The sequence below is a fragment of the Chelonoidis abingdonii genome, chromosome 20 (assembly GCF_003597395.2).
Source record: "Chelonoidis abingdonii isolate Lonesome George chromosome 20, CheloAbing_2.0, whole genome shotgun sequence".
Lineage (NCBI taxonomy): Eukaryota > Metazoa > Chordata > Testudines > Testudinidae > Chelonoidis > Chelonoidis abingdonii.
The window spans coordinates 12,035,579-12,049,103 of NC_133788.1; the positions used below are offsets into that span (position 1 = coordinate 12,035,579).

Consider the following 13,525-nt stretch of genomic DNA (forward strand, 5'->3'; position numbering starts at 1 on the left):
GTCATATAATATTGATCTGTGGGTATTACTTCACTATCTGAAGTTAGTATAAATGTATCCGTTAGGGATGTAAAAGGCAGCTTGTGTATATAAATGTTTAATAATCTTTTGCTCTATTACACTTACGTGGGCGTAAGTCAGTACAATTCCAGAAATTGCTCATGTCATTTGTATCTCTTTAGAAATGACCTAATTAGTTAAATTTATTCTGCAGACGCAGGGAAATGTACTATATAAATTCAGCCCTTACGAAATAAAGTAATAAACTTCTTCAGGAGAATAGAACTGTATGGTACTGTATTAGAAAGAGTTGTGCACCTGGGAGGTATGTAACAAACTACAGTTCTGTCATTGCTAATGGGTATATTGCAGGTTTACTGTTGGGACAAATGTAATATGGGGGTGTATGATGCACACATAAAATATGAAATATATTTCTATATATTTTTAAATTGGCAGTAAGCAACAGTTTTAATGTGTCAAGATGCAATCTGATAACTTTTTCTGGAATGTAAGCATAAACAATGTGTTCCACAACACCAGATATGTTCCTGAAAGTATGCAATATATATCTATATAGATATAGATATAAAAAATATGAAGTATGTGTAATTATAGCGGAGACTCACATAATGCTATAGTTAACTGAATCATAAATCACGTTATATTCTTGTCTTAAATATTTTCATTAAATTGGCTTATCTGATTTCAAATGAGAAGGGCAACTCCCCCTGATCCCAGTACAGTAATCTTATGTTTGGTGCTCTGTTTGGTACTTTTGTAGTTGAATGGAGACATCAGTTGAGTTAGTTCTTCACTCTTGATATTCAGGAACAAATAACCATAGGTAACAATGGTTGTCACAGAGTTGGTAGAAGGTAAGGTTTGTTACCATGACAGATTGTAGGAATGATGGTGGAGAAATATTCCAAGTTACAAACTGAAGCAAAAAAAAAAAAGGAAAATGTCTTACTTTGTTCTTAACCCACTGATTAACTTTTTATGTATCTGTAGCCTATGTGATACATGCACCTTTCACTGTCCCTCCAATATCTGATTGTTGTGGGGCAAATTACATGCAAATAGCCAAATGCCATTAAATGTATATATGTGTGTCTTCCACAATACAGAAACCTCAAATTCAGCAGTGATATAAATTGACAGTGGAAAAACTTAATTCACTTTTTTCTAGTTGTGGTCAATTTTCTCACCACTTCAACAATTTTAAGAAAAGTTTGTCTTAAAAGAGATCCAAGTCCCAAATCTATACTCTTATGTATATTGTAAGAGAACTAGAAGATTAGAATAATACATAAAGAAAGTGATGGAAAGAGACCATCACTTTTTGGGGTGTGTGGAGGGAAATTGAATAGTTTTCTCACTAGGAAACTATATTAAGGATTAAAGTGATTGCTATGTACTAGTCCTTTATGTAAACAAAATGCCAGTGTCATGTAAATGGGGAAAGAAAATGAAAAAGGAGAGACAACAATATAATGAAAACAATCATAGAGCTTGGAGAGACTATATATTCTGGATGACTGAGCATAGTATTAGAAGTCAGGACCTCTGTGTTCCTAATTCTGGTTCTGGTATTGATTTGTGACCTTGGGCAAGTTATTTAATTTCTTTGCTTCTGTTTCCCAATCTGTAAAATTGGGATAATACGTATTTACCTGCTCCGCAATGATGTCATGAGAATTAATGTTTGTATAGTGCTTTGTACATATATAATGCTACTGAAATATTAATTTTTTCAGAGTGAAGGGAAAGAGTGGTTTATAATGTCCCTCATTGGAATGGTCTGTTAAATGAGCCTTTCTCGAAAGGAGCAATTTGTGTAGCTGGTTTAAGTGGTGTACAATAAATACTTCTCAGTGTAGTGCTATAACATTTTGTTTCAGTTAACTTGCCTATACATTCTTCTTTGTAATGAACATACTTGAAAAATCAAAGGCAGATCAGCTGGTTGAATTAAAGGATCTGTGGAATTCATTTAAGCCCTTTCTTTAAGTGTGCCTTTTGGAAAGGTTGCTATAAACTCATACAGATATGTGATTGTTTCTAGCATTTCATTACTGTTGAAATGGGTTTAAGCAAGATCAGTGGTTGTCAATCAGGGGTATGCAGAAGTCTTCCAAGGGGGCATAAGCTCATCTAGATATTTGCCTAGTTTTACAACAGGCTGCATTAAAAGCACTAGCGGAGTCAGTACAAACTAAAATTTCTTAGATGACTTGTTTATACTGCTCTGTATACTATACACTGAAATGTAAGTGCAGTATTTATATTCCAATTGATTTATTTTATAATTATATGGTACAAATGAGAGAGTCAGCATTTTTCAGTAACAGTGTGCTGTGACACTTGTATTTTTATGTTTGTTTTATTTGTAAGAGGGTAGCTTTTAAGTATGGTGAAGCTTGGGGTACACAAGACGAATCACACTCCTGAAAGGAATACAGTAATTTGGAAAGGTTGAAAACCACTGATCTAAATCAATTCCACTGATATCTGTAGGTACCTATTTAAAAACAACATTACAAAAATGTTTTTGTTTCAAAGGGATTTCTTCGGGATCTTCAGTATTTCTTGCTGTCCTAATGGTATTACTGTTGGGATGATTCCTTATAGAAAATACTGAGTCAATAGTAATGATCTGAGGCAAAGTACTTTAGGAGAGTATCACTGCTAGAATTATCTAAATTGGACCAAAGAGAGAGAAGCAAAAGGCTGGCTGTACAAAGGTACAGAAATAAAGAGCCAGGTTCCAGAAATGAAATGACTGAGTTTAAACCAAGTGTAATTTGGATGAATGTGTTTCCTCTGGAGCTGGTTTAATGAATTCTGGGGATGGGTGAAGTGTGGTGGGCAGAAGAAAATGTGTCCCGGTCCTGTATTTCACTTCATGTTAAAATGGCTAATGCTTGTAATTAAACTCTTTGTAGATGTCCTAGCTCAATACAATTGACATTTTGGTCCACCTGGTAACATTTTTGTTATATCCTGTAAGAATGTGATAGTAATTTTTTGCCTATTGATTAGTCTAGTGACTTCTGTAGTGCCTGATTTCCTACTGCCCACAGAGTATTTGGTGGCGGGGTAGAACCTTTGTTCTACACAGGAAGGTTTAAGAATCCTTTACAACAGGTTTTTGTAGCAGCTTGAAGGACAAAGGGCAGGACTGGGCAGGACTGGAAGAAAGGGTATTATCTAAGCAGATAAGGAGCCTGTCAGTTTTTCTATGTTTTTTCTCTCAGCTAGAGGCAGATTTGACTGGATAGGCTTCAGCTCTTTGAGCAAAATAAGCAAGGACTGTCCACAGAGACAATAGCCAGCTAGAGATTACTTAAGCCTCCCTCTGTTGAGCAGGGTAACAGGCTGGTTCAAAGAACTAAGTGTCAGCAAAGCAGAGGCTTCTGGGGGTTCCTGTCTCATTTCCTCTCCTGCTTCCCAGGAGGTCTGGCAGAAGTAAGTTGGATGGAAGAAAACACATAACTGCCCAGGCATGTATCATCAGCCATTGCTGGCAACAGTCTCTTCTCATAGCTCCAGGCCATGGAGGAGAGGGTAGGAAAGCAGCTTGGACCTGAATGACCAATTAATTGGGCCACTTGGCCCACATCATCCTTTCAGTCCACCCCTTTCTGCTGTATTTTTACCAGGAGATTATTTAGCTCCTTTTACAGCTTCTATTGGCAGGTTTAGCTCAACATCTCTGGGTACCAGAGGTTAACTTTACCAGAATGGTCACTAGACTTCTCCTTGACCTCTGGACTGCTCCTTGACCTCAGACCTTGCAGGGCTGAGATTTGTAACCTTTTGGGATGTGGATTTGTGAGCAAGAGCAAGCCCTGTTGTTCGTCAGAGACACAGGCCAAGAAACTAAGGAGCAAGGGGAAGACCTCTTTCTAAAAAGGAAAGCCAAACTTTAGAGTGTGTGGGGTAGAAGGTTTTCCAAGACAAAAGTAAATCCTCAGAGAAGTTGGAGAGCCCTATTTTTCCTTCATAGTTGAAGTGGAAATCTAATAGGCGGAGACATAAACCAAAGAACTGCCCAGAACAGGGAAAGCTATCTTGAATTATCTATACCTGCTGAGGGAGAAACTAGTCATTGTTCACCTATCTGTCTGTCCCCTTTATCTGAGTCATATCAAGGGAATGAACAGGCTCCAGGGAAAATGACCAAAGGCTTGATGGCCTGATGAAACAAAGCCAGATGTTATATGGCAAAACTTCCTCCCAGCAATTCTCTTCAGAAGCACTTTGGCCAAAAACTATGAGGCATACCACTCAGGAAAAGGAAGATAAAACCCATAGAAATCTAAACAGTCATAGGTGGCGAGTTATATGGGCCTGTGGTGCCCATGCTCCACCAATATTTAGGAACATGGGCCTCGCTCCACCAATTTTTGGGCTTGCTGCACTTCAGGAGGACACAGGGCCCAGGGGGGCCAGTGCTGGCAACAGCAGCAAGTGACATGGCCACATTCCGCTCCACCCTGCTGGCTCCTGGTGTCGCTCGTGGGAGGGGGCAGAAGCCAGAAAGAGGCAGGGCGGGGGCTTGGAGGAAGAGGTGGAATGGGGGCAGAGCAGGGGTGGGCTGGGGGTGGGTCGCTGCTGCTGCTATCTTCCTGGGCTGTCCTGGATTCCACGTGCCCCCCAAAGCATGGGGCTCAGGGCGGTTGCCCCAATCTGTCCTATGGATGGGATCGCTCTGTTCTGAGCATCACCAAAAACTGTATAAACTTGGCACCCATGAGTACAACTCCAGTTTGTCTTTTTGGGAAGAGGTCCAGTTATCGGAATTTGAGCCAGAGGTTCAAGAGAAGGAAGTGGAGGACAAGCTAACGGTTCCAGAATATTTGATGCCTTCTTTAGAAGGGCAGTAGCAATGCTGTTCCCCTGTTTGTTCACCTTTCTAGAAAGTTTTCTGTGGCCAAACAGTAGCTATAGCAAAGGATTAAACTTGACGCTCACTTGCTCCTTTCTCCTAACTCAGGTTTGAATTTTAAAATGTACTGGACTGCTTAAATGCTATAGTGAGCACCGGCAGCTCCACTTTTCTTAAACAAGGACATTTTTTTTTTTTAATTGTTCCAGTGTAATACAGTGGGAAGTGAAGTATTGTTATCCTACTAACATTAACGTGCCATGTACTGGACTTTGCTGGTGTAACCACTTACTGTGGCTGAGTTCATGACTGTATAGAATTTAACTGACTTCATATTTTTAGATATATTCAGTATGTTGAATGTGAGAGAATTAATCACTCGGTCTGCTTTGTTAGCATCCCCTGTGGTGGATTCATGGCTCTAATGCTCTCTGTGAATAAATTCATTTACTTGTACTTCTGGACAAAAGTACAAAGTGTGGCTAGGATTACAGGGGAGAGAGTTAAAACAGGCTCTGCAAGTTTCAGCAAAAATTGTGGAATATATTCTGCAGTAGGCTTGATGTATACGAGGGTTTTCTATAAATATTCCAGTTGGAAACACTTACCGCAAACTAATGCCTCTGATGGTTCATATTATGATAACCAGAAGTCCCTTGGGACAATCAGTACTCCTGACATGTAAATTAGACTATAATCTAAACCTTAAATAGCACTAGTTATTCAGTTTGTGCAGGACATTTGGCATGCTGTGAATATGAAATATTTTACATTATATTTTCATATTTAGATTTTCTGCTAATTGATTTATCAAATCGTGAATGTACATGTAATGAGTCTTTCTGTCTCTATATACACACACACATATATGTGTATGTATATATACATCAAAATTTCAGTACATAAGAATATATTGTACATGTTCTATAATACCAGTGGTATTTACTGGGTAATATTTGACTTAAAATATATTTTTGCTTTTAGAGATATTTAGATTATTATTAAGTATAACATAGGGAGGGGAGGAGCAGATGGAATTGAAGCCATCACTGGCTTGCTTTAAGTCTGTTAATTTTTTTTGTTTTCTGTTAAAAATATACTTTGGAAGACACATGATATTTAACTATAGATGTTTTTGTATATCTGATGCCCCTAGCGGCTCAATTGAAGGCATAAATTTTTTCAAAATTAACCAGTATCTAATATGTACAAGTACGGACCGTATCCTAGAAATGCGGTTTTACAATATTAACGGGGAAATAAGTATCTTTAGAATAAGGTTATATTTCTTTGCCATGAATTTTCTTAGTGTGCTCTCTTGGAATGTGAGGGGACCTAATCAACTTTCTAAAAGAATTAAAATCCTGAGATTCCTCAGACCAAAAAAGTGCCATGTAGGTTTATTGCAGGAAACTCATCTAGGAGAAATAGATGCTGATAGCTGTTGAGTATCTTTCATCATTGAATTCTAAGAGCAGAGGCACATCCGTCTTATTTTGTAAAAATATAACTTCTTAATGTATACAGTCTTGGTCTGGTTGTGAAGGAAGATGCCTTCTTCTTGAAGGTTGTTTCGACTCAAAATAGTTAATTCTAGGAAGTATTTACAATCCAAGTGGAGATAATTCTGAATTTTTCAAAGACATTGCAGACATTCTTTTGAATAAAAAAGACATTCCTGCAATACTTGGTGGTGATTGGAGTACTATGCTAGATAGACATCTGGACAAATCTAATTACATGCGCGGCTGCTCTCAAAGCACAGTTGGCTATCCCTTGTTATTAATGAATGAACTTGATTTAAAAGATATGCGGTGACTGAGACACCCTGAAGAGTGTGCCTATACATATTTCTGTACAGTACATTCATTTTACTCCAGAACTCACTTTAGTCTTGTCTTCGGAACAGATTCCAGCATGCCTTGAAGTAACTATTGATAATATAGTAACTTCAGATCATGCTCCAATTATCCGTAGATGCTGGTTACATACACATGATTAAAATCTTATAGGAGGAAATGGAACACTGCTACTAAGAGATGCAAAATTTTGTTCCATAGTTGATTCAGTCATCTCTAACTTCATACAAGAAAATAAGCGCTCAGTTACCTAAGATAACATATCTTGGGAAGCTCTGAAAGCTACCGTAAAAGGTGAATGCATTAAAGCATGCCTCCCAGAAGAGGAGAGAGAGACTCACGTTATTAGAGACTCTGGCCAACAAAATAGATGAGTTGCAGAGAATGTGCAAGACTGACCAAATTAATGAAAACCTCCCATGCTCTCTAATCAACATGTAACATAAATATAATTAATGCTTATCCAGCCAAGTTGAATTTACACTCAACAGGGTTAAACAAAGATATTATGAATGGGGAGATAAAGCTGGTAAACTGCTTGCCAGAAAACTTGAAATGGAACTAGCCAACAAGAATATTTCTTCCTTATTACAAAAAGATGGGAGTGCATCCTTGAACTGGCAGAATTACTTAAATTGATTATTTATATCAAGCTTTATATAAATCAGACAACCAATTTAGTTCTAATAAATTTGATCATTTTGTTGAAGACCTACCTTTTAATACCCTGACTGCTGAACAAGTATTGTTTATGGACAAAGCTTGCGCAACACAAGAGGTTGAACAGGCTTTAAAAAATATGAATTCTGGCAAGGCCACTGGGGTGGATGGCTTTCTGGCTGATTTCTAGAAAACAGTGTAATCAGCTATCTTCTGTTCTTTAAAAGGTCTTCACTGAAACATTTCAAAAAGGAACCATGTCTTGTGAAATGAGAACTGCTTTAATTACTTCCATATTAAAGAAGAACAAAGATGGCTATAACAGTGGCAAGTTCTGCCCCGTATCTCTGTTGAACACAGATTGCAAAGTAATAGCAAAAATTGTAGCAACATGACTGAACACCATCATCCCATGTTCATTAAAGGAAGATTGGCTGCTGCTGATACAAGAAAAATCACATGCTTGATCCAGCTCAGATGTTCCCTTATCTCTAGATGCAGAGAGAGCTTTTGGTAGGGTTGAATGGCCTTAACTAATGACTGTCCTAAAAAAAAATTGCATTTTGACTAATATTCCTGAATGGGTCAGTATATTGTACAACTCTCCCCTCGCTTCACTATCAACTAATGGAAGTATTTCTCTCATATTTCAACAAGAAAGAGGGATATGACAGGGCTGTCCACTCTTATTGCCCCCTCTTAAATCTCTTGTGAATGACTGGCAGTGTACATATATCAGCACTTAGCCGTTTAAGGTGTGACCTATAAATGAAAGAATACAAAATCCATTTAGATCCTGGTGACTTTTTTATTATTGAAGAATCCATGTTCATCAAACCCATCATTATTGAATGTAGTTGTTTTTGGAAAGTTCTCTGGTTTTTGCATTAACAGGAATAAATCACAAGCAATGAATAAGTCCAAAGATCAGATCCTTCTCATTTTCAGCATCACGCGTATTTGAAATGGGAGCAAAAAACTTAAGTGTTAAGATTAGTCCTAATCTTCCCAAAATTGTTTCTGTAAATATATAGTATATAGAAATTTCCAAGGATGTAGAGAGGTGGCGTCTCCTCCCTCTGTTGGTACTGGGTAGAATAGAAGTAGCGAAAATGAATATCTGCCCAAGATTGACTTATATCATTAACTTATTGCCTTTCAAGGGCTCTCCCTCACTCTTTGCTCAAATAAATATGTTTATCATGCAATTTATGTAGAATAAAAATCAGCCTTGCTTGTCATGTCAATAGCAACATGCCAACTTTGCACATGTCCTCTATACCTGTCAAAAAATGCATGGCTCTGGTCTCAAAAAATGTCTCACTATCTTCCATTCTCCAAGCTTGTGTATTTTAGCAATGCTGGATGAGTTGGTGTTACCAGTTAACACAGAGAAATGGATTGCAGTGACTCTTTTAGTGGCCAAAAAGGTTACTTTGAAAAAATGGAAATGAGCAATTCCTTCCTCATACACAGACTGGCTTAGTGAGCTCTCTACTGCTGCATTAGTGGGAAAAAATTACTGTAATAGAAATGCTTGGAAAAAATGAGAATGTCTGGTCGCACATGAAACTATTGCATACTTTTGGAATTTAGTATATATCAGTCCCTAATACTCGTAGGTAATGTTCTTACATATTTATCTATTTAGTCTCTTTAATAATTGATACCCTGCATGATCTCTATGGGTTCCTTTTTTAATTTTGTTTTATAGGTTTTTGCAAATGTTGAAATTTGTTGTTTGTTTGCTATTTCTGTCTTGTGTATGTATTTATATGTTTCATTGTAGGCTTATATTTTACATAAAACAATAACAGTAAAGTTAAATAACGAAAAAAGCAAACCAAGCCAGTGTGCTCCACATAGGTCATACATAAGACACTATTGAATTCCAAGATGAAGAATTTTTCATTTATTTTTTGGTTGTTAACTTACTTTAAATGTTATAAGCACTAACTCTCGTCGGTTTTGATTATTGCATCTTTTTTGTAATATCACAAGCTGATCAAAACCCAGGGCATGCTAGATTAGTGATCTAGCGTGCACAAAAGGAGTCAGTCATCTGAGTTACCAGTTAGGCGTGTTAACTTTTCATGTGTGGCTTTAGGAAATGCTTATCCAGTTGTAGCATTATATACACATAACAAACTGTGTGATTGAAACAAAGTTTCATATCATTATTGATGCTGGTCTTAAATTCAGTTTTTGTTGCTAAGGTAACTTTACTGAGTACTTTCATTTCTATTGCTTTGGTTTATTGAATCATTGACAGCTCACCAAGGCTTTTGTCAGCTCATTTGAGTTGCTGATCTGTATTTTCAGTTAGAATAAAAGTTGTGCAGGAAATTTTGAATGTCAAGATTGTTTGTTCTTTCTTAGGCTGCTACTGTTTGAGGTCAGCCCCCTAAAATGTGCAGTGAAATTCGTGGGGTTTATTCACAAACTGAAAAACTTCAAGTATTTTATATTTGTACAAATATTATTTGATATTTGAGCCAGGGATACAGGAGACTTGCCTGTTACCATTTGTTGCCACTGATCTATCTGTCAGGAACAGCTCCCAGGAAGGGGATTGACCTAACTCAGATGCTGGGGAAGAGAATACCTAGTGGGTCAAGAGGTAGTCGGCCAGTGGTTGGGTTTTAATGGGGGAATGTTTTGGGGAACACTTTATTCAGGGTAAGTCACAAGTATTGCTGACTAATGTGGAAAATTTGTGAGGGAGACAGTCATTAAAATGTTGGCAGTACATCAGTGTTTAGAGCTCTTTAAAATTAAAAACATGTGCAATTCATATTGGTGATGTGAGCTATTTCAGCACTGGAGAAGAACAAGTGTTCCTTAAGTCTCAGTTAAGGTATATTATTTTTTAACCATGTTTGAAATTTGACAGTAATACTCAGGTCTTCAGGCCAGCTACTTCCTCCAAGAGTCCAGTGCTGTTGAGCAGCAGATTCTAATACAGGAAATCTTTTACCAGTAACTTTGCATTTTGATGGAAAAATTGTGTTCCTCCTTATGGTATAAAGATCCAGAGTTTGCTTTGGCACCAGCAGCAGAATATTTTAGGATAGCAGAAACAGTAGGTTCACCAAAAAATTATCTTTAAAAAGGGGAACAAAGAGGATCTAGGGAATTAGAAACCAGTTAGACTAACTTCTGGAAGGGTAGTGGAGTAAATTATTAAACCATCAATTTGTAAACATCTAGAGAATAATAGGGTTATAAGAAATAGCCAGAATGTGTTTGCCAAGAAGAAATCATGCAAACTGACCTATTTTCCTTCTTTGACAGGATTACTGGCCTGATGAATGGGGAAAACGGTAAATATGATGTATCTTGATTTTTAATAAGACTTTTGATTCATGTAACAAACTAAGGAAATTAGAAATAGATGGAATTACTATAAGGTGGGTGTACAACTGATTGAAAGACTGTACTCTGAATAGTTATCAATGGTTCTGTCATGAGAGAGGCTTACCTAGTAGGATCCTGGAGGGATCTGTCCTGGGTCCAATACTAGTCAATATTTTCATTAAAGACTTGGATAATGGAGTGGAGAGTGTGTTTATAAAATTTGTGGATGGCTCCAAGATGGGAGGGGTTGCAGGCACTCTGGATGACAGGATTAGAATTCAAAAGGACCTTGACAAATTGGAGAATTGGTCTGAAATCAACAACATGAACTTCAGTAAAGACAAGTGGAAAATGTACTACACTTGGGAAGAAAACATCAAGTGCACAACTACAAAATGGGGAATAACTGGCTAGGTGCTATTACTGCTGAAAAGAATCTGGGTGTTATAGTAGATGACAAATTGAATATGAATCAACTATGTGATGCAGTTGCAAAAGAAGACATATCATGTTCGGGTGTGTAGCCTGACCCAAAGTTGGGTAAATATAATTGTAACTTGAGGATTAGCAGGTTTTTGTTCCAAGATAGGCCCAGTAAGATTATTGTAAAATTATCATATAATTTGGGAACCCCAATGTGCACAGATGCAACGCTTACTCTGTAGGATCTCTTTCTATATATATATGTATGATTTATTAATTTAGCAAAGATTATACACACACTTAAACTTAACAAAGCAGATATAGATAATATAGAAAGTACATTTGGATGTGCATACTTACACCCTGATCTTTTATACTTAACCATTATCTTTATCACCGTTATCATTCTCATCTTCCCCGGTGGCAGTTATTCTGGTCCTTGTCAAGGTCTACATTTTTCAGCCTGTCTGTTGCCCCGGGATGTTAGTTTTATAGTGGATTAGGCTAACGCTGCCATGGCCAATGCATATTCAATAGAGATCCTTATTTGTATTTCCTCCCCTTAAGGTGTCCATTTTCTATAGGGTAGTATATGTATGATGTTACTCTATTAGCATACACGTCAATTTACTGTCATGGCAGCTTTGTGGTTGGAGATTCTGTCCGGAACTTTCCAGACACTAGTGTCAGCTATCTTTTGTGCTGGGGTCAGCTGTGTTCTGTGGGTGGCTGATGTCAGTATTTTGGACAAAATTCTCCCCCTTGCATGATACTTTTAGTTCACTATAACTTATGAGTTATTTAAGTTTATCTATGCCAAAGGTTATCGGCCTCAAGCCTCACACTGTTTACTAAAGCCAGATCTTACAGGATAAAAGCCTGTAGGTTCCTTGCATTACTACTAAATATTATAAAGCAGAATAACAAAGCAATTAATATAATACAGGTAAACTGGCCAACTGGGCTACAGATGTTTGAACAGGAATGTTGCATGTAAGACCTAGGAAGTAATTGCCCATCTCTACTTGGCATTGTGAGGTGTCAGCTGGAGTACTGTGTCCAGTTCCGGATGACACAATTAGGAAAGGTCTGAACAAATTGGAGAGGGTCTAGAGTAGAACAACAAAATGATAAAAGGTTTAGAAAACTTGACCTATGAGGAAAGATTTTTTTAAAAATGGGAGTGTTTAGTCTTGAGAATGGAAGACTGATGGGGGACCTGTTAACACACTTCAAATATGTTAAAGGCTGTTATAAAGAGGACAATGATCAATTGTTCTTCTTGTCCTACCTTCAGTGGACATGGAGAAATGGGCTTAATCTGCCGCAAGAGGGATTTACATGAGAGATTAGGAAAGCCTTTCTAACTATAAGTGTAGTTAAGCTTGGAAATGGGGATTCCACAGCCTTCCTTGGAAGCCTATTATTGGAGGTTTTAAGAACAGGTTGGACAAACACCTGTCAGGGATAGTTAGGTTTATTTGGTCCTGCCTCAGTGCAGGGGGCTGGACTTGATGACCTCTCTAGGTCCCTTCCAGCCCTATATTTCTATGATGCTATGATCAACCCGATTGGACTCAGTCAGTTTCAGTACAATCAGCCTATCTCTATCCCACTGACCTCAGTAAAAGCTGCTGTGGTCTCAGCATTTTTGTAAACTGGACAAGTGCCTAAAATATAGATTTAAGAGCCAGACTTTAATCTCCTGTTTTTTAAAATGTTGGCCCTGGATTCAATCTCTAGTTTTGCTGTTGACACACTTTGTGACGTTGGGCAAATCATGTAACCTCTCTGCACCATTTTCCCCTTCTTTAAAATTGAGATAACAATTCTTGCTTCAGAGATACTGCAAGACTTTAAAGCTAAAGCATCTTAAGATCCTTAGATGACAGACTTTATATCAGTGAACAATTTTATTTATACTGTTTTAGGTTTAAAATTTGACCTTCCTTAAAATTATAATCTGGAGAAGAATGTGTTCTGGAGTGTACATCTTTAAAAGGCATTCTCTCTGAGGCCACGTCTACACTACGGGATAATATCGAATTAGCTAAAATCGGTCTCATAAAATTGATATTATAAAGTCGAATATGAGCGTCCATACTAGGCACGTTACTTCGATAGTGTGCGTCCACGGTCCATGGCTAGTGTCGATTTCTAGAGTGGTGCACTGTGGGTAGCTGTTCCGTAGCTATCCCATAGTTCCCAGTCTCCCCCGCCCCTTGGAATTCCGGGTTGAGAGGCCAGTGCCTGATGGGGCAGAAATCATTGTCGCGGGTGGTTCTGGGTACAGCCTCACCCCTCCCTTTGTGAAAGCAGCAGACAATCGTTT

The 13,525-nt window shown here is 37.8% G+C and overlaps 1 protein-coding gene across 8 annotated transcripts in view; it reads left to right on the plus strand.

Annotated features, from left to right (window-relative positions):
* The window catches only part of TPST1 (tyrosylprotein sulfotransferase 1), a 63,656-nt gene that overhangs the window by 2,471 nt on the left and 47,660 nt on the right, over nucleotides 1-13,525 (plus strand). For 7 of the 8 annotated variants that reach the window (XR_012657310.1, XR_012657308.1, XR_012657307.1 and 4 more), the window contains exon 2: nucleotides 10,708-10,736. The exons of the other annotated variant lie outside the window; for it this stretch is intronic. The gene's annotated coding sequence lies outside the window, so the exon portion shown is untranslated. The remainder of the gene's footprint in view (nucleotides 1-10,707; nucleotides 10,737-13,525) is intronic. 8 annotated transcript variants of the gene reach the window in all.